This window comes from Mytilus galloprovincialis, chromosome 4, assembly GCF_965363235.1.
Source record: "Mytilus galloprovincialis chromosome 4, xbMytGall1.hap1.1, whole genome shotgun sequence".
In the NCBI taxonomy this organism is placed as follows: domain Eukaryota; kingdom Metazoa; phylum Mollusca; class Bivalvia; order Mytilida; family Mytilidae; genus Mytilus; species Mytilus galloprovincialis.
The window spans coordinates 70,442,412-70,463,063 of NC_134841.1; positions in this window are offsets into that span (position 1 = coordinate 70,442,412).

Consider the following 20,652-nt stretch of genomic DNA (forward strand, 5'->3'; position numbering starts at 1 on the left):
CTTTATCCCAAATTATAATAAACGATATATTTCTTATACCCTCTTAGACTCTAAAAGAATTGAAGTGTATTGGTCGAGACCATTTCAGACTACACAAAGATCATCAGGTACTGAATCAGACTAATTAAGTAAAGTCGAGACCTAGTCGAGTACAATTAAGTACAGTTAAGTACTGTCGAAACAAGGTCGATACTAGTGGAGTAAAATATGTGATCAACTTTACTGATCGAGCACAAAAACTGGTCTTTTCAGACTCTGAGCAGTTTGTAGTGCTGGTGATCACTGTAGAACACTTTTTGACCTATAATTTCAGATATTTAAAAAACTGCACCAAATTTAATAAGAGGGTACATTTTGCCTGGTTGTCATATCTGAAGTACCTGTCTTGGTATATCCGAAGTTCCGGGAACCAATTCTTTCTTATATGTCATTAAAGGTATGTTGATTTTTTCAGTACAAGACACCATAAAGTGTAGCTTTGACATGCAATGAATGTCACTTTATTTGAACAAAATGAAAGAGCTGTGCCTGCTCGAAATTGAGGAATTTAACAAAGAAAGCAATGCAGCCATTAATTAGTGGTGTACTTCCTCTAATGTCGACTTGACTAGTTATGGTCATCTGTACGACGAGAAGGAGCAAGAGAACATATCATGACTTCAAGCTGCATACCCTTGGAGGCACATTAATTGTCAAATATATTACATGTTCCGCACTATTGATAGGAGCTCTTTAAATTGATATCATAATAGAATGCTCAGATATTAACTAAAATTAAAAAAGTTACATAGGAAACAATTAATGATGCCTGAATAGACTTTAGTCTGGGAGAAAATGATTTATGTACTAGTTGTGATTGTCTTTGAACTAGTTTTCAGAAGCCGCTAGTACTCTTATACTGCTGCTTTATGTCTGTTGTATGTATGTTAGCTGTGTGTTGTGTTTCGTACGGATCAATTGAGTAAAGTCTATTGCAACTGAATTTAATATTTTGTTCTTTATGCTGTTCTGGTACAACATGGTCCCAGGTTAGGGGAAGGTTATGGGATCACATGTATGGTTAGCACGGTCACATGTGTTATGGGATGCCTGTTTCACACATAAGCCTGCCAATCAGTAGAAGTCGTTGGTTTGTGTGTGCCATACATGTAAATTATATGTTGTTTTTTTTTTTCGGAAACTGATTTGTTATAAATTTTTCTCGTTTGAATTGGTTTTTTTCTTTTATGTCGGGACCTTTTCATAGTATTTGAGTAACCTTTAACTTCTATACCTAGAAGATATTCTGATAATGATCCCAAAATAAAATACTCCATAGAAACATAGTATCTGCTATGATAATTCTGTAAATTCGGCTAATTTTTGATAACCTTTCATATATTTCGTTGCCACAGATTTGGTATTTAACTGAACCGCGGAAGGTGGTTATTTCGATTATTATACCTTATTCATATATTCGTATTAAGGAAAAGAAATTGAAACTCAAACTTTTTAAAGACAATTGTCTTTTGCTCAAATTAGTTTGATTAGATCTAGGTTTGAATTCAACACCCTAAAGACAATATCTTTTTTTTTTTTAAAAGATTCGAGTTTGTTTTCGAAAATAAAGTTCCATCAACATTTAGTTCAACAGAAACAAGAGCAAATATTTTTTATAATATGACTTTATTGCCAGTATTGATGCTTTTTTTTTGTCAATTACGCACATATCGTAACAATATATCTAATTATACAATACGGGTTTAAAGAGTAAAGTTACATAAGGGACATATTTTTCACTAAAGTACTATTCTTTCAAACCAGTAACACACAGGAGAATGTTCATATATTAGTACGGTACCAAGTACGAAGGTATAAAAAATAATGTTTTGTACTTTATAAGCTTAATGCATCGCTGTTGAAAAAAAAATAATTCGAACAAAGCACTTTAATCTAATAGTATTTCTCTTTTAAAGGAACTTTCTTGTAAACAGAATTAATACCCAAATGAACAATTTATTTGGAAGAGAGAATAACATGTATTCATAACAATGCTTGTTATATAACTTATTGATTTAGGACTACTGTTGTGTCAAAATCTGATTATTTAATTGACGCAAACATACTTTCCCTAGGCATTACTAGCCATAACATGATAAACAGGTCAACCGAAAGAGATCAACTTTGTTAGAATTCATTTCGTCGAGGTATGACTATAACTATCCTGATAAGAAAAAGTTGACACTCATTTTATTTTGTTGCTCTTTGATTTTTGGCTAACCTGCCCTGAAGAGCTATATTAGCTTTTTCCATCACTTGCCAACTGTCATAAACTACTAAACCAATTTTAACTAAACTTAGCCTAAATCATCATATGGGTATACAGTTGAAAAAAATTGTCCGATGACAACTGCCTGCTAACCATGACGGCCGAAATGACTAAACAAAATAAAAAATGTGAGTTCAATTTATGACTTTCGAAAAGCGGTATACTGTTGCCATTATTTGTCTATTATTCTGTAAACTGCTATAAATAGTGAAATTCGTCTGGACCAGTGCTAATAAGACTTAATTCACAGTAGTGATGCTACAACGTTAAACTCTATACCTACAGTCTAATTACTTCAAAACTCTCAGACGACATCTTAAAGGAGTTATTGTCCTAAAAAGACCAGTTTTACTTTATTTCTTCTCCATTTTTAGACTATTATCTTGAAAACTATTATAATAGAAAGAGATTGACTTTAAACAACAAACATTATCAGCGAGACAAGATCTTCAAATCAATTTTTAGTCAAATAGCGGAAGTTGTCTGTGTGCCTATGAGAGTTATTAACAACAATTTGTACCATTTTATTTGTACCTACCTTTTACAGCTTTAAAGATAATATAGAAACACGTTTTTGCCTTTTATCTTGAAAGCAGTATAAGATATATAAAAATTCTAATTAACGAAGAAAATGTTCTTCTAGAAAATTTACAATCAGGTCAAATTCTGCCGAAAAAGTAAGTTCAAAATGTAGATTGGAGGAATTGCGCTAAATGATAATTTTTGTTCTGCTCTTTTTTTTTGTTTTGGACGAAAACAAAATAAGATAGAGAGAAACTGTAAACAGTAGTCTACAATGTTGATGATGCACATAAACCTAGTTAAGTGACATATGCTCTTTATCACCTCTAGCTATAAAAACCTAGTTAAGTGACATATGCTCTTTATCACCTCTAGCTATAAAAACCTAGTTAAGTGACATATGCTCTTTATCACCTCTAGCTATAAAAACCTAGTTAAGTGACATATGCTCTTTATCACCTCTAGCTATAAGTTATTACACACAATTTCGTGTTGCTCAGTCTTTAATTGTCTATGTTGTGTTTTGTATACAGTTCTTTGAAAAACGAGTTTGAATATTTCTTTTGGATCTTTCGCTTAGCTCGCTTTTGAAGAATAATTTACCAGTCAAATACAATTACAAACTGGATTGCATTCCATGGAAAATTTATCTCATAGATACCCAGAATCAAAGAAATATTTGTTATCTTTAGAAAAATTTATCCACGAGGCAATTTGTGAAAACCAGAAGCCACATAGTGACAATAGATAAATCTGTAGTTACCATCAATTTATGATCTAATGAATGTCGTGTTATCGTGTCCATACGGCTTCACATAGCTCCGTTTATATACTTTTAAGGATTCTTTTGTATTAAAGCTCCTGATAACTCGGATGTAAATTTTTGGCCGGAAAAGATCGAATAATGATTTCTGTTTCGAGCGATATAAAGCAGCAGTCACGTAATTTTCCAATCCTCTCAATATTGAAAGACCTACTTTGAATTTGCATTTGCTTGAAGCAATACGGAGGCATAATGATAGAATAGTCTAGTTATGACATCGTAAATTAACTTCCTAAATGTGCAATCATTGATATTAATTTTTAAATACGATATGATTTATCATTAGCTATAAGGTAGCTTTGTTTGAGATAAAATACATACTTGTTTCATATTTGCGTTCAATAGATCTTTGATATATGGTTATGATATTTCTAATTATATATAATGTATAATTCTAAAACAAGGTGTTTGACCTTTAAGAACAAAGTATAAGTACGAATAAGCTTCGAATGCAGGACACAGACGCTCGGATTTTCTACAAAGCAGGCCAATTTATTTCTTCAAGCTTGAAATGCAGTTAAGAGAACAATGTTAGAATTGGAAGAACATGGTTTTCATTAATAATCCGTTGATAAGTAAAGAAGCTTTTACAAAAGTTTAAGGACGAGAAACAATGAACAATCATTGTAAATAAGTTCTTCAAGTTGGGTCGAAGTAGGATTAGGTTTTTTGACTAGCACTGGAACAGACTTTTCTCAGAGAGTTGTTTCAAATGTTCTCTGACGTACAAAGACCGATCGACCACGATGCATCAGATTTGACAACCCCTCTCTGATCGTACATGGCTGTGTATTTATATAATTGAACGGAAACATCATTATGCGAGGATTTAACTATTGACGGTAGAATATTCATGTATGATCATATTTCTATTCCTCAGCCATTCTTATATTTTATTCCGAATGAGTATTATTGTCCTTTTCCCAGTCAAATGTTTATTTTTTTAAAGTTATTTATCACTTGTGGTGTTACATGTATGTGTCACACGTGGTGGTTAAATGCGTAAATAGGTCTTAGTGACATTTCTAATTTCAATACTAATATTCAACATTTGTAAACAGTACTTATATTTCGATCTGATGCGCAGTTCAAAATACTGACTTTGCAGTTTCAATTGTGACGTCAATCACGTGTAGCCCATGCTTCATTGTATTTAAAAACATGCTTTTCAAAGCGAGATAGGAATGTAGTTAAAGAAAAATACACAATATTATTCATAAAATGATGTTTAAATGTATTATGTCATACACCATCACCACAATAATCTTATAGTGAATGCCCTGACACATGCAGTCTATTGCATAAGAATAGTGTCCGTCCCTTCAGAATCATTCATCTTATACCATGTACAAGTATTTATACATTCTAAAATAGTTAAGGTGTAATTTTTATGATTATAAACTTAACTGTGATGAAATAAACTCAAACAGCTTTCATTGTTGAATAAAAAAATCATAATCCAAAATCCAGACACACAATTAATAAAACATAAAACCATGGAACTTCAATTGTTCTTATCTGAAAAAGTACAGCGAAACCTTCCGTTCCGTGCATAATCCCAATCTCACTGCAAGCTAAACACGAAATCTAGTCTGACACAGAAGAGAAGTACTGTTAACAGATTATAGACTATAATAGGCAATGAAATCTAACAAATGAAATCATAATTAGACCGTTGTTTCATTATAAAATGCAGAAAAAAACAAAAATAACTTAAAAAACACGAGGGAAGATCGTTAAGAGGATTCATATTCAGATAATTTGGCGTGGTATAATGAAAATATATTCCGAATAAATCAGATGACCTGCAAGAATATAACAGTTTCTATAGGCGAACTGATCGAATTATAAAAAGTCCAAGAAGTTCACATAATAAATGTCGCTTCAACAAAAAATATTTGAATAATCATTCCTTAAAGGGACACTAACTACGAGGTATATAAAACAATTCTTATGAATATCTCTTTCATAGGTTGCTACTTAATAATAACCATGAGAAAAATCTAAAGTTGTATAAAACTTTGTTCCGTTCACACTGTTTGTTGCTTTTTCAAACTTTTTAAGTGGATAAGCGTCGCGTGTTATCTTTTATTTAATGTTCTATAGTCAACACACAACCTAATAGACTTGTCATGCTTACGGATTATCATAAGGGGCACAGCATACTCTTACGATTATAGTTTTGATTTAAAAGGGAACAAGCTACAAGATATAATAAACATTTAAGATATGCCTTCTTTTTGTTAAATTAAAAATGAAAGTCAATTATTGAAATAATAATTGGATTTTAGCAACAAGTATGGTTTAATTTTGTCCAAATAAGCTAATATCATATATAATGAATTATTCACTTTCAAATAAATAATTCGACCTCATTGAATCCGTGTGACCATAGCTAGATATGGATAACGCATAAATTATACGTGCTCAGTTGTTAAAGGAAAATAATGCCATAATTGAAAGTGGAATAAAGGTACATTATTTGATTGAAAAACGCATTCTTATACAGGTGAAAGCGATGATTAACATATATATTTTTAACCTTTTGATATGAAATTAAACAGACCTTGAAAAATCCAATTACACGAGTTAACCCTCTATTTATATCAATATTTATATCGCATATATGACCGTCGGTTGTCTTCGGGATCAGTTCGAAGGTTAATTATATGGCGTGTAGACTACAATGATACGAACCGATGACACATATTAGTGAGCCCATGTCAATTGTCAAATCGGTGAACATGAATTTGTCAGCCAATCAGCCTCCGATCTCGGTTATAAGGCAGACCAAGCTGTTACCTATGCCTATATGATAAGTGAGTAATATAGCCTTACACAGCAGTATAACTGTTTACAAAAGTATGAATTTGTCGAAATACTAAGAATTTTTTTATCCCAGACATATATTACGTTAGGCGTATTTGGCACAGCTTTTTGGAATTTTTGGTCCTAACTGCTCTTTAACTTGATACTTGTTTGGCTTTTTACATTGTAACTTTTTTGATCTGAACGTCACTGATGAGTCTTCCGTATTAAATTATAAGCCTGGTACCTTTGATTAATATTGACACCTAATTGTCGTTTGGCTTAAATTCAGTAAAAGATATTCCATTCATATTCAGGACGACAACACATTAACAATATCCAATTAAATAGATATAAAAATATGTGGTATGAGTGCCAATGAGAAAACTTTGCCTCACAGTGTCAAACCATTCAAACAGGAACACCAACGGTATAATCTATATGAAAACGAGAAAAGAGAAACAAGAAACAACACTGATGAACCACACCAACGACCGACAACCAATGAACAATAGGTTCATTACTTAGAACACATGCAAACAGAGGGAGCTTAACAGGTCCCAATACATGTATAACGTGAACTATTATTCATATTTAGAGACACTGCTGGCTTATCAATTAAAAGACATGATTCCCTTTTGTAAATTATAAATTCCTCACATAAGGCGTTCTACAAAATTGTATTTCAATTAATTCAAACTTAAAATATTAACTAGAACACATCATTTGAATTAAACATTTCTAATTTTCAGTTTCTTGAATAATATAATTACATAAATGTATTTTTTCTTGCACACACGCACATGTTTATTCTATCTATTGAACGACGAAACCTATAAGAATTGTGAACAAGTTGTGCGATACAATCGAAATACTTATAATCTAAGATTTTATGTTTAATACGGGACCAATTTTAAACTATGAAATATAAAAGGGCATTGCAATTTAAAGCTGCGTGAGATGTTTTTATATTCTAAAAGAAAACTATTAGTATATATGGCAGTTCTAATTTTATTTACATTTAATTCGCCACATGACAACATCGTAGGTTATTGGTCTATGATAACACTGTACAAAACTACTGTAAAGGCCTTGCTTGGAAATTAACTTAGCGTGAAAGTCGGACATGACGTTTATTGTAAAATTATAGGCTCTCTGCATGCAATTCCGAGATTAAATTCGTTTATACTTATTGGCATTATGTCAAAGCCTTATTTACGACAGAGTTTTGCCAGAGTGGTCAGCAGCTTGTTATAATTGATTCAATGTTTAGACTTTAAATAAATATGTACCGCTATATAATTAAAGTAAATATTATAAAGAAGATCTAAAGTATTTAGCAGAAATAGTACACTTACAGTTCTTCATTTTATTCAGCAAATTGCATTTATAAAAAATCAACATAAAACATATTTGTATTTTATTACAGTTGGAAATCCGGTTAGATAGAACAAAAGAATCGAAGCTCTTTGTTAGAGAAGGCGATAAATGTGTACTGTATTGTTTACTATAGTGACAAAAATTTTAAAAGTTAATAGAAACAAACAAGATTACAATTTTCTTCTCAATTACGACAATGTACGAGGTGTTTTATTTTAAAAACACCATTTGCATAGGTTTTCAATTTATCTAGTACATAGTTAAGCAGAATACTTAGATTTCGAGTCGTCGACATGGGTATCTTTCAAGTTGGGTGATGAAAATGCTTAACCTCCGATTTCTTTGAAAAAAAATTACCACGGACGGAAAACATACCAATCTATTAGTTCAAAAATTTTCGTGTCTGCCCTTCCATTATGTGTCTTGATATCGTACTAAAAATAGTAAGATTATTTCATACATCGTCTCGCTTCAGATTCTATTATTTTTTATATATCAAAGCTACAGATTGACTTTATAACACAAAAAAACAACAGTACTAAAAGATGAAATATATGGGTCAAGTGAAATACCTATCTAATGAGTCACAAAAACAGAGAAGGTGTGTTCGAATAGCTATTTTTTAACTTAAAGTACTTGACGACAGTCTTTCAAGTTGTATGATAAAAATGCATATCTTTGAAAAAATATAATTTATTGTATGTGAAAACTAGGGTTTATAGTCTGTATACACTAAAAAAAATCTAGTCTGCCCTTCCACGAAATTTTTAATTAGAATTTTTTTTAAATGTTTATGAATTTTCGAAAATTCCACCTGACAACCGATCAGACAATAGTTTTAAGTTGAATCAATGCAGACAAGATCATTAACTGATGCTCATTAGCTAGTTGATACATTTATCTTTTAAAATACAACTGACATATAGGGATCGTAATGGTGCAATGTGGATAAATTTATCGATTTCCATGAGCAAAATTGGTAGCGCGTCATCCCTACAATGGCTTCCTTTTCTACGATTGTGAAAATCAACTGGAGTATATGGTGAGATAATTCTGACGAAGTAGAATCCTGACTGTTAAGTAAACAAAGTTGTATATGACCCTATCTTTATATGGTCGAAATCAAGGCTTGGTCGACCTTAATAGAATATTATCAATATTAATTTTTATTTCAATTTTCACTATTGCGTTTTCCCTTTTTAATCATTAATTAAGTCATTAAATGCAAAGAGCAAGCAGTATGGAAGGTCTTTTTTTGGAACATAACCTGTAATCGGTAGCACATACATCAATGTTTGTAGTGAAAATAGTGTTGTTTGATATTTTATTTCTGTGTAAATGTGTTGATGACCGTCGATTGTATTTTCGACTTTTTTTTCATATGTCACCCAGTTGTATGTTCTTCTTTAACTTGTGATTTTGATTGGTTCTGCCTCTCCAATCTGTTGATTGCTTTACATGAAAACCATTCAATGCACAGAGTAATGTAGTTATTTAAGTAAATATATGTAATGTGAATACTTTTTGTGTTTCTCGTCTCTAGTTTATTTATATAATAGATTATACCGTTGGTTAACCTGTTTGAATGGTTTTACATAAGTCATTTTTGGGCCGTTTATATCTGGCTGTTGTATATGTGAGCCGAAGGCTCCGTGTTGAAGGCCGTACTTTGATCTATAATGATGTACTTGAAATTTGTTCACTTGCATAAAGAGATGTCTCATCGCACTCATAACAAATCTTCTTATATCTATGTAAACTAGGGATGTCAAAAGATCTGAAATGGAATACTCGAATACTCGGTCATACTACTCGAGTACTCGCGAGTACTCGGCTGAATCTTAAACGTCTATTGAACAGTTTAGATTTCAGGTGGGATGCAGTGTTTTTCTTTTTACCTTTCATAAACATATTAACGAAAGACAAACATACTACAAAAATAGCTTGATCCAATTTTGTTTGTGTCAATTAAACTATGAACTCCCGAATGCCGTTTCTACAAAAAGAACTATCATAATAACAATTATTGTTTGTGTACGTGTTCAGGAAACAAATTCCAATAAAATCAAAAATGTTTGCATATAAAGTCAGACAAAGTAGACAATATATGTATCATATGTTCCTGAGAAGTTCATATTTTTTTTATAATACGACGTGTCTATTAAATTGTCAACAACAAATTGTCAAATCGACTTCAAATTACTTCTGCTTTTTCGTAATGCTCAGTCTTACTTTTTCTGTGTTCTGTTATTTTGCACTATCGTTTGTCTGATTTCTTTTTTTTAGCCATGACGTTGTCACTTTAATTTCGACTTTGGTGTTTCAATGTCGCTCTCGTACTTTCACATATCTTTCAATTGTAAATTAAACAATTATAGTTAAGTTTCAAACACAGAGTAATTAAATTGAATTAAATGTATATCTCATACCAATCACGTTTACTGAAGTCTTGATTAACAAACAAAGGTACGTTTTTACGGCTAGTGATGAGTAAATTATTAATCAATGAAATTGTTGATCCGTTACAAACACCGTTAAAATTGTCTCTAATCAGTTGCGTGGGGATCACAGCAGGTCACTTTGAATGTTTGAATGTTTTTTTTTTGTTTTTGTTTAGAAATATGATCTGGTCAATAATTTCAGACGAAAGATTGGGTTGACTTTTAATTTTTTGTTACAAGTAGTGCACATGAAAACATTCCCTCGAAATGAAAGGACGTTAATGGTACTACTATAACAAATAGTATCGCCAGGATAAACATATTTATGTTGTTAATTGATTTAACAAAATGTATTTAGTTATTACGAATGGGATAGTTCAACGAAACTAAAGTGTGTGGAAATGTGAAGAAAAATATCTCAAGACGTATAACAGACAATCGAGTATCCGAGTACTAAAACTGTACTCGAGTACTCGGCCTTTAGAGCGAGTACCTGAGTACTCGTTGCCATCCCTAATGTAAACACAACGTCAATCTAACGACACAGAAAACATGCGCATGGTCTTCAACAATCAAAGGGTACATGTAAATAATGTCAGTGTTCATTTTACAATTGAAAAACTTATTCAACTTGAATACAAGCGAAACAAAATTATACTAAATATCATGTTTGTTATATAAAATTTTTGTTAAATGAGATCAAGACTGACCGAATTTGGTGAAAATTTCAACATATAGAAACCTTTCTAACATATAATGTAAAAAAGAAGAAATAAAACAAACAAAGGTTGTTTACATGCTTTCAGATTTCATTAGAATGATAACAAGCAAAGAAAACATATCGTATTGCAAATTTTCTAGTAGCAGTTATAGTCGTCTTGTATGCATCAATATGTCAATTACTAATGTCTCTCACGTATAGAAATTGTTTAAAATGAAATCTGTCAGAAAATCTTGGTCAATATAGAAGATTATCACTCTGATTATCAATCCAATCAGAATTGACAAGCGCTGTTCAGAGAACTAGAAGGATACATTTCTGAAATGACCATTTGTCTCCTAGGATATCAATTAGAATATTGTATTATTAAACGGTTTATTTGCAAAGAAAAAAATATTTCCATAAACTAGTCGCAACAATAGATGAAAAAAATGAAGGAGTTTGTGCCAAATACGGTCAAGGCAATTTATCCATGGGTTTTTCTCAATTTTGAAGGCCATACAGCTGCCCAATGATTTTAAACATCCTCTTCTCATTGTACACTGTACTCAGGTTGATTCATTTGTTGTTGAGACAATCATAAAAATCCCCTTAGAAAACTTAAATGTTTTAAAAATGAACAGTCAATTTACCTGGATGGAAATATCAATGAGCAAAAGGATTTTAATATTGGACGGGTCATTTCATCGGGAACGAATGTCCATTTTCAATGGTATCTTCCAAGTGGTTGTAAACACTCATTAAATATATCAGTATTGTTATTTGGAAAGCTTGAAATGCGTTTCGTCATCATTAATAAAGGCAACAGTAGTATACCGTTGTTTAATAGTCATGAATCGATTGAGAGAAAACAAATTCGGATTACAAACTAAAAACTCAAAAATGGTGCTCGAATTAAAGCAGATGGAAGGACAAATAAAAAAAAATATCAAATAGTATAAAATCCAAAAGACTAAGACAATATATACATGGCGGTATAAACCTCTTACTGTTTCGTATGCAAGAATGATTGAGTATCCTAAAGATAGAGTCATATGATGTTATCTGCTTAGCTTGTCCTGTTGATGCATGCCGTTTGCTTTCATCCTTATTCACAGTATTTGAAAACGATTTTAACATGAAATTTTAATATACTGGCACTAATAAGCATTTATCAAAACTTGTACCACATAATATCAAGGTAAAAAAATAATAATGTCTTAAATTTACCATTGCTTTTTAGATTTTCTAAAAATAATAGTTCTTCAAAACAATTTCATAAATATTAAGGGAAATTGTGTACAATTGCAACTATATTTCGCAATAAACTAAAGTATATTCAAAACTGAACCATTTTATCGTTTGAATTAACCACTGACACCTATCAACCTGATCATGTACAGGAAAACTGAAGTTAAAACAAAATCACAATTGCTAACCTTGATATTTAAATAAATCTATAATATCAAATATGATTCTGTATGCAGATTGATTTCGTGATGTAGATATATTTCTTATTCATCAAGGAATAAAATCTTGAATTATTGTTCCATTTTGTACTTACTGGTTGCGTCATCATTCCGATAATCTATATTTTGAATTCTAGATTAACACTTCTAAATGACATTTTATTGTTTTGTTGCATTTACCGTCAAGCTGAGTAATGTTTCATATATTATAACATTTACACGACGTATGCTACATGTGGAAGAGAAACCTGCTTGTCCTTCTGGAATACTTGAACCACCCCGTGTTTTTGATGGGGTTCGTGTTCTAAGTCTTTTTTTGTGTGCTGTTGTTTCACCTTTCTTAAACATGTAATTTTGTGCTATCTGTGTTTCATTGTTATGATTTTACGTAACTATTTACACATCCCTGGCTTTCAAATGTTTTGGTTTAAGCGTTACAAAATAAGGTAGAGTATGAGAAACTGTTTGGAAGCACGAGATTTATGAAAATGCTTATTTCGTTGTATTACAGATCTGAGAATGTATCAAGAAATCGACTCATCATAGATACCAGGATCAAAACTTTGCACACCACACAAGCGCCTCGTCTACAATAGACTCACACGCGACGCTCGAATCTTAAATGTCAAAAGCACGAAGCCATAACACCGATGACCCAAAATTCCCGAAAGTTTTGCCAAATACAGCTAATGTAATCTATTTCTGCGGAAAACAATCCTAAGTATTTCGAAAACCCATGATGAACCATCAAACAACAGTAGAATCTAACAAGGGTTTATAAACAGCTTTGGAAAAAGTCATCAGCTTTCAAACAAATTAATTCAAGACGAGCTTTTAATTAGCTTTTATGAAGGGGTTAATTTGGTTATCTCTTAGACTATTGATAACCCATGGTCAATTTTTTTTTGAACGATTGAAAAGTTAGAAAATGCGCCAGCGGTTGACTTTTGCTCTTTTTCAATATTGAATTTGTCATATGGGACATTTTGTGTTGACGATAGATAGTTCATAATCTCATGATGCAGTTCACATCTTTTACGTCTCAGTTCGACCTATTAGAGCTTGAATTTATGTATAGACACTTAAAGTAATGTCTCGTGTTAGAGATTATATGTTTATCTCGAAATGTCTTTTGGTTTTGTTTTCAATTTGTGTGTGCGTGGTATGGATGTATGCTTGAAGGTCTAAAATTCAACATTCCCATCATTCGTGTATTTTAGATGGCTGACATCAGCCACGGATCCGTGGAAAATGGCTACTAGTAATCAAACACATATGATAAAAGTTTAAAAGAAAATGTATGAAAAATCTATTGAAATTAACCCAAATTAGTGTTACTAAAATTTATTGAAAGCCGACATAGTTATTCATACACAAAATACTTAGTTGTAAGATTACTGATTATAAACGTATAGCACAAACACGTCACGAGTCGATAAAGCGTGATATGCTGATTACCATTACATGTATTTGTTGATATGCAAAGTCATACTCTCACTGGTGCATCATTGTACGTAGACATGATATTGTAGATCACCAAGCGTCTGCTACATGTACCTAAATCAAAACGTTCGACTTCCAAGTAAGTCATTGAAGCATAAAATATCAGAATGATACGATTTATATAAGGATATTTTTTATGATATCTATTGTTTTAGAACTGAAGTTTGCCGAAAATGGTGGATGTTATACTCCTAAAAATAAAAGTCACATTTGTATTGTATAAAATCTGAAGGTGTTTTAAATCTTAGTAATTATTTTTTTACATATTATGCCAGCGAACCGTAAATTATCAATGTTTGAATTGTATAATGTAAACAGACTTTTTTTTGCAAGCTGTACCTGAACATTAAGCTATAAGTCTTAATTTCGGTTAGTATCAAATGACTGGACTCGAACAATGCCATGTACGCCGATGATGCTGTAGACGTGTTTTCCTTCGACCTGATTCTTAAATGAAGAAAACACGAATATATTTACAAGTTTGAATGTAAGTTTTGAATGACCCTGTCTAATTTGATTGGGCTTCAAGTTGATTCACATTTTCCAAGACCTATATTTTTAAATCCCAAAACGTAAACATATTTTATTTGTGAATTTTAAATGTGTGCAAATATATCCCAGCTTGACCAGAAGTAACACTAGTAATTGATAAATCTAATTCCCAAAGTTTCTACTGGCGGCAATTCTCATTTTAGGCGAAGTAACTGCCACTTTTCGTAGACAATTCTGTCACCTTACACGACACTTCTGATACAGGAAACGATCACTGATACTCAACATTAATTAAACAGCACATTTAGTCTTTCACCAGTCAAACACTATAATATGACCTTTTTCAGATTCAAATATTTATTGTCAATTAATATTCATTCAATTCACCGTCATACTATCCAATTGCCTGATATTTTTTTCATGCATTCGATGATTCTTAATTGCTCATTTTAAAAAATATTCTACCCTACAAAGTGCAACTTTCTAAACATTCTTGGAATGATGTTTAAAAGACCAACATCTAAAATTGATCGGATGGCAAACATACTGGTATTGTATTTTTTTAAAATATTTTTTGTAATAAGTAATGATAAGATGAGTTGTGTCCTCGTTCACTGATTTTTTTAATTATCTTGTCATTTCGTACTGTAACACCCGTGTTAAGGGAGGATTTGAACACTAAAACGCATGTTAAACACTAAACGATTCTTTATATTCTTGTCCTATTTAGAAGCCTTTATTGCGATAGCTGTTGTTGGTTACTGTCTGCAACAATTGTTTTTCGTGGATTGTTTTCAACTGAAACCACGCATTTGGTTTCATTTCTGAATTGTGTCAAATTTTTGTTCTAATTCTTTAAATATTAACTTTCTATATGGTATGACTATTGTCATAGTTGTTTGACGTGTGAAGACTATACGGTATGTACATAATTTTTCTATGGTTATTGGTGGATACTTATCTTATTAGAAATAACACTTATGCTACTCTTTTTATATAAGTGATGTATAATTCCCATTTTGCAAATCATGTTTCTATAAAACTGCATGGCCATTGTCAACAAACTTCACAGAAATTATATAATAGATGGTAATCTACAAATATTCTTCATTTTGCCTTTTGATTTATGATTTATTCTGATATATACTTTTTTTCATAAATCTTATCCCCTGAAACTATGAGATAACATTATATCTTCACTATGCTGATTATATATAGGCTCCTCCTCAATGCATAAAATGGTTAAATATAGGTCATAATCTGATAACTGGCTGCAAACAATCATATGTATGCCTATGATAATGCAATATGCTCCTTAATCTAGAGTCTGTAATGAAGATACAATGAATATGCACATTTCTATAATTGATAAAAAAAATCTCTAGACGTTATATATATATCTTAACGTCTAGAGATTTTTTTTTATCAATTATAGAAATGTGCAAATATATCCTCTATTGGCCAGAATTAACACTTATAACTGATAAATCTCATTTCTATAAAGTATCTTCTGTCGGCGATATTCACTGAAGGCGGGGTAAATATCACATTATGTAGACGACTCTGTCACCTCACATGACTGTTCTGATACTGAAAAAGATCACTGATACTCAACATTAATTTAACAACACAATTTGTCTACACGAGTCACACCAAATAAATGATATGACTTTTGTCAGAATTAAACATTGTTTTTGTCAATTGATTTACATTTGTAGGATTTCTTGAAGACGTTTTTTGTGATATTTGATTCTAATTTTCTCATTGTTTTTAAATATTCTCTTAAAATGTATGAAATTAAATTTTGAAAGGTTCGGGGAATGATGTTTGGACATCCCCTTTTTAATTTTGAACTTTACGCAAACGGTATTTTCTAGTCATAAATTCTTATAAATTATTTTTGTGCTAAGGATCTGACGAGTGAAAACCTCTCTCACTGATTTTGACAAGTAACCACCTTTTTATTTGGTACTGTTACACCAACGTTGTCCCAGTTTAATGTTCATCATAATCTTTTTTGGGAAATATGGTCGTACTTTCACCACAAGTTTAACTCCGAAGACAGATGAAACCTGTTTACCTAGACCATTTGTAACGCAGTGCTGAACTGAGATGAATAAAAATGAAATGCATTTTCTTCAATGAATTTTGCAATGCATGGATGATCGTATAGATCTGCTCGTACAATAAATTTAGTGAACTTTATTGATAGATGTAGACAATAGAGTGACAACAATAATTGATATAGCCTGTGTAAGTGATAGTTTAAAATGAAATTCAGACGTCTGTAGACTTGGAAAAAATGAATATCAAAAGGCATGTAAGATTTAAATTCACTGAAACATAACCTGATTTATAGTATTTCTTCTTTTATATAAAATTATCCAAAATGTCAGCTTTCAGTGTATTAATACCAGGTATATGATTTCTCTTAAGAATTGCTTCACATTTAGTTATTCTAGCGTTGATAACGGATTACTGTAGATATTACATACTTTGACTTTAGTCATTGATGTAATATTGAGAATGGAATTGGGGAATGTGTCTAAGAGACACAACCCGACCATAGAACTGACAACAGCAGAAGGTCGCCAACAGGTCTTTAATGCAGCGAATAATTCCCGCATCCGGAGGCGTATATATATCTTGTTAGTAAATACAACAAATATTCTTTCAATATTGATGACATATAATTCCAACTAAAAATATATGTCAAATCATGATTTTTTTTTCTTTTTCACAGATATTTTAAAACAAGGTTCACAGAATAATACCAGAACAAAATAGCTATAACACCAAATAGGTATAGAGTTGAAGAGCATTGAGGACCAAACAATTCCAAAGAGTTGTGCCAAATACGGCTACGGTAATCTTTTTTTTTTGATAAGTAAAAGCCATAGTTTTTCGAAAAATTCAAAGGTTTGTAACAGGATATCTATTGTATTAACAACATTGTCTTCCGACAAAGTCTTTATTCTGGTTTAATAGTCTTTCAAAATCTTCTCCCATGGTACAAGAAGATATTTATTATTTCAACTTTGAAGATAATATTGAGACCCTTTAAGTACTCTTAACTTACCTGTACTCGGAGGTTGATATAATGTCAGTGGTCATTTATAATTGGTTTAGCAATAAAAATCAAGATACAAAATACCGAACTCCAAGGAAAACCAAACGCTCAAAAACATTAAACGAATGAAAAACAACTGTGATATTAGTTACTTGGTACATTCATTTTGATTTCATATTTTTACATAATAATTATGTCTGACTGTACTTTTCAAATAAAAAAAAGTTGAAAAGATACATAACATTATTCCCGTTGCCAATTGTTAACTATATGATCTCTAGACGTTCTTACAGTGTTGGCTTATCTCATTGGCGTTTTTCGTCTTATACAAATAAAAAGTACACTCGCGAAAAGACTAATTAGCTTCCTGGTTCATGATCTATAAACCTTAAAAAGACATTAAAATTGAAATACCTTGTATATATTTGAAGTATAAAACCAATAGAACTACTGAAACTGTCTACGATCAAATTCGTAACTTTATTTGTGTGCCTCCTGGGAGTTTAAATAACCATGTTTGTTAAGCATTTTATAATGATGTTGAGATCAAGTGGTACATGAATGATTTTTCCAGATATATATTGATAGTGGAGACGCATGGAAACCATAAGAAACATGTTGAGGAATATGTTATTTCTTTAACAGTGAATCTGAACATTTAATCAGTTCATTTTATATTTTATTATATTACTTAGCAGCTCAATGACCATAAAAAGATATGATTGAATTTACTCAGCCAGTAAAAGTCGATCCGTTATTGCCACGAGACCTCTGTTAGGTCAGTATTTTGATATTTCAGATATGAAAGCTGATATATGTAAGGTAAAATATTATTAACTCATTTATAAAAAGCAATATTTAAGCAAAACTTCAAAGATCCATGACAAAGGTCACATTTTATTGGTGTTATTTACAACTACAGACGTACTTCGTTGGACATGTGAACTTGTACCAATAACACTTGTATCGGATAAATTTACAATTTTCAATATTATGAGAAGTATAATACGTCAATCTCAGGCAAATAATTATATGTAACATGACAAGAAATACGTTAAGATTTTGAAGTTATTGTTGAGAGGCGAATACATCAGTAAATAAATGTAGTGTAATAAAAAACCAACTCGTTTAAGTAGTATATTACATAGACTTATCCTACCCATCATAAGGACCTTTTCAAATCACCAAGAGAGGGCATTCGCTTGGTATTGGCATCTATGTCTGGCTGGAAGCAGACATTTAATATAAATCTGTAATTGTGTTGTAAGAGTACTTCGTTTTCAGTCATTAATAATCAACAACTAACGTTGTAAAGGCAAAAATGTCTGACCCCACAGCGATAGCAATTACAGAGATAGAGTAAAAAAAATATTAAGAGGGATATCAAAAGAGATTAGTCAAAAAGGGAAATGACAACGTCACTACAAGCAACAAACTAAACCAGACAAACGACAAAAAGAATATAAAAAAAGAAAACTGTTAAACAAAATACAACAAAAAATAAAAATTGAGTAACATAAACCAACCAAAAATCGGGGTTGATCTCAATGACATATTTACGATTTCAGCGATCTATTAAATTGTTAAATCACAAAAATACTGAACTCGGAAGAATATTCTAAACGGAAATTCTCTAATCAAATGGTAAAATCAAAAGCTCAAACTCATCAAACGAATATATAACAACTGTCATATTCCTGAATTAAAACAGGCATTTTCTTGTATAGAACATGGTGGATTAAACCTGGTTTTATAGCTAGCTAAACCTCTCACTTGTATAATAACATTAACGGTACCAATTTTCTTGCACCAGAATCACATTTCGACAAAACATGTCTCTTCAGTGATGCTCGTGGCCAAAATATTAAAAATCCAAAGCTTATATAAAAGATGAAGAGCTATAATCCAAGCAGTCCAAATAGTAAAGCCAAATCTGTGAAAGAAATCAGAGCTTTGCATGAGGGAGATACATTCCTTAATTTATAATAATTTCTATTATTACATTGGTTGCAATAAATTACATTGATTTCCCAGTTAAATAAAAACCGATAATTTCACATGTGAAATAAACGTGGTTATTTCACTCTCTGACGTCATACAACAATAGGCGTTGTCAAGACGTCGATAACGTCGGATCAAAACAAATTGTGAATGCGTAGGAAAAACATACAGTTCCTTACATTTTCTACATTAATTTCATAAAAGAAAGCCATTAGCCAATGTAATAAAAAGTATAACTAATCGCCGTATTCAAATATAAAAAATAAGACAACTTGTGACCGAACGCCGCTATGGATTAAACTCGTGCTGCGCACTCGTTTAATCCATGCGTCGTTCGGTCACGCGTTGTCTTATTTTTGATATTCAAATACGGCGATTAGTTATACTATAAACATTTTGTAATAGCAAATTTGAATAACACGAAAAAAAAAACGTATTTGCATGCCAGTACCGAAGTACTGGCTACTGGGCTGGTGATACTAACAGTCCACCAGCAGAGGCATCGACCCAGTGGTAGTAATAATATTAAAGATACCAATTTACCTGCACCAGATGCGCATTTCGACAAATACATGTCTCTTCAGTGATGCTCGTGGCCAAAATATTTGAAATCCAGTATAACAGTCGCATCAAATTTCATTATATTGACAACGATACGTGATCAAAACAAACAGACATAATAGGTTAAAATACCAAATATACAGCAATCAACACTGTGTTATAATCTAAATCACTAACGACATATTTTGTAACAAAATATAACAAATATGTAACAAAGAAGCACAAAGTGACATACATTTAAATTAAATTAAATTAAACAGAGACTATTCATGTTGGCATTGAATACAACATGTATCAAGTCTACAAAAAGATACCATCTTACAATGTAGATCACACAAAGGATAAATACAATAAAACTTAATTCATAATAGAAACTTCATGCACTCAAAGACAGAATCAATAGAAGTCGCACCAACGCTAGTTTTTAAATAGGAAACACATGTTTCAGTAACAAAAAATCGTGACAAAATTACATTTTGTTAGTCAGGCAAAAAATTTAGATACATTTAAGTTTATCGACAATAGATGTCAAATTTAATAAGCATTCTCTATTTTTTAATGAACGAAGCAAATA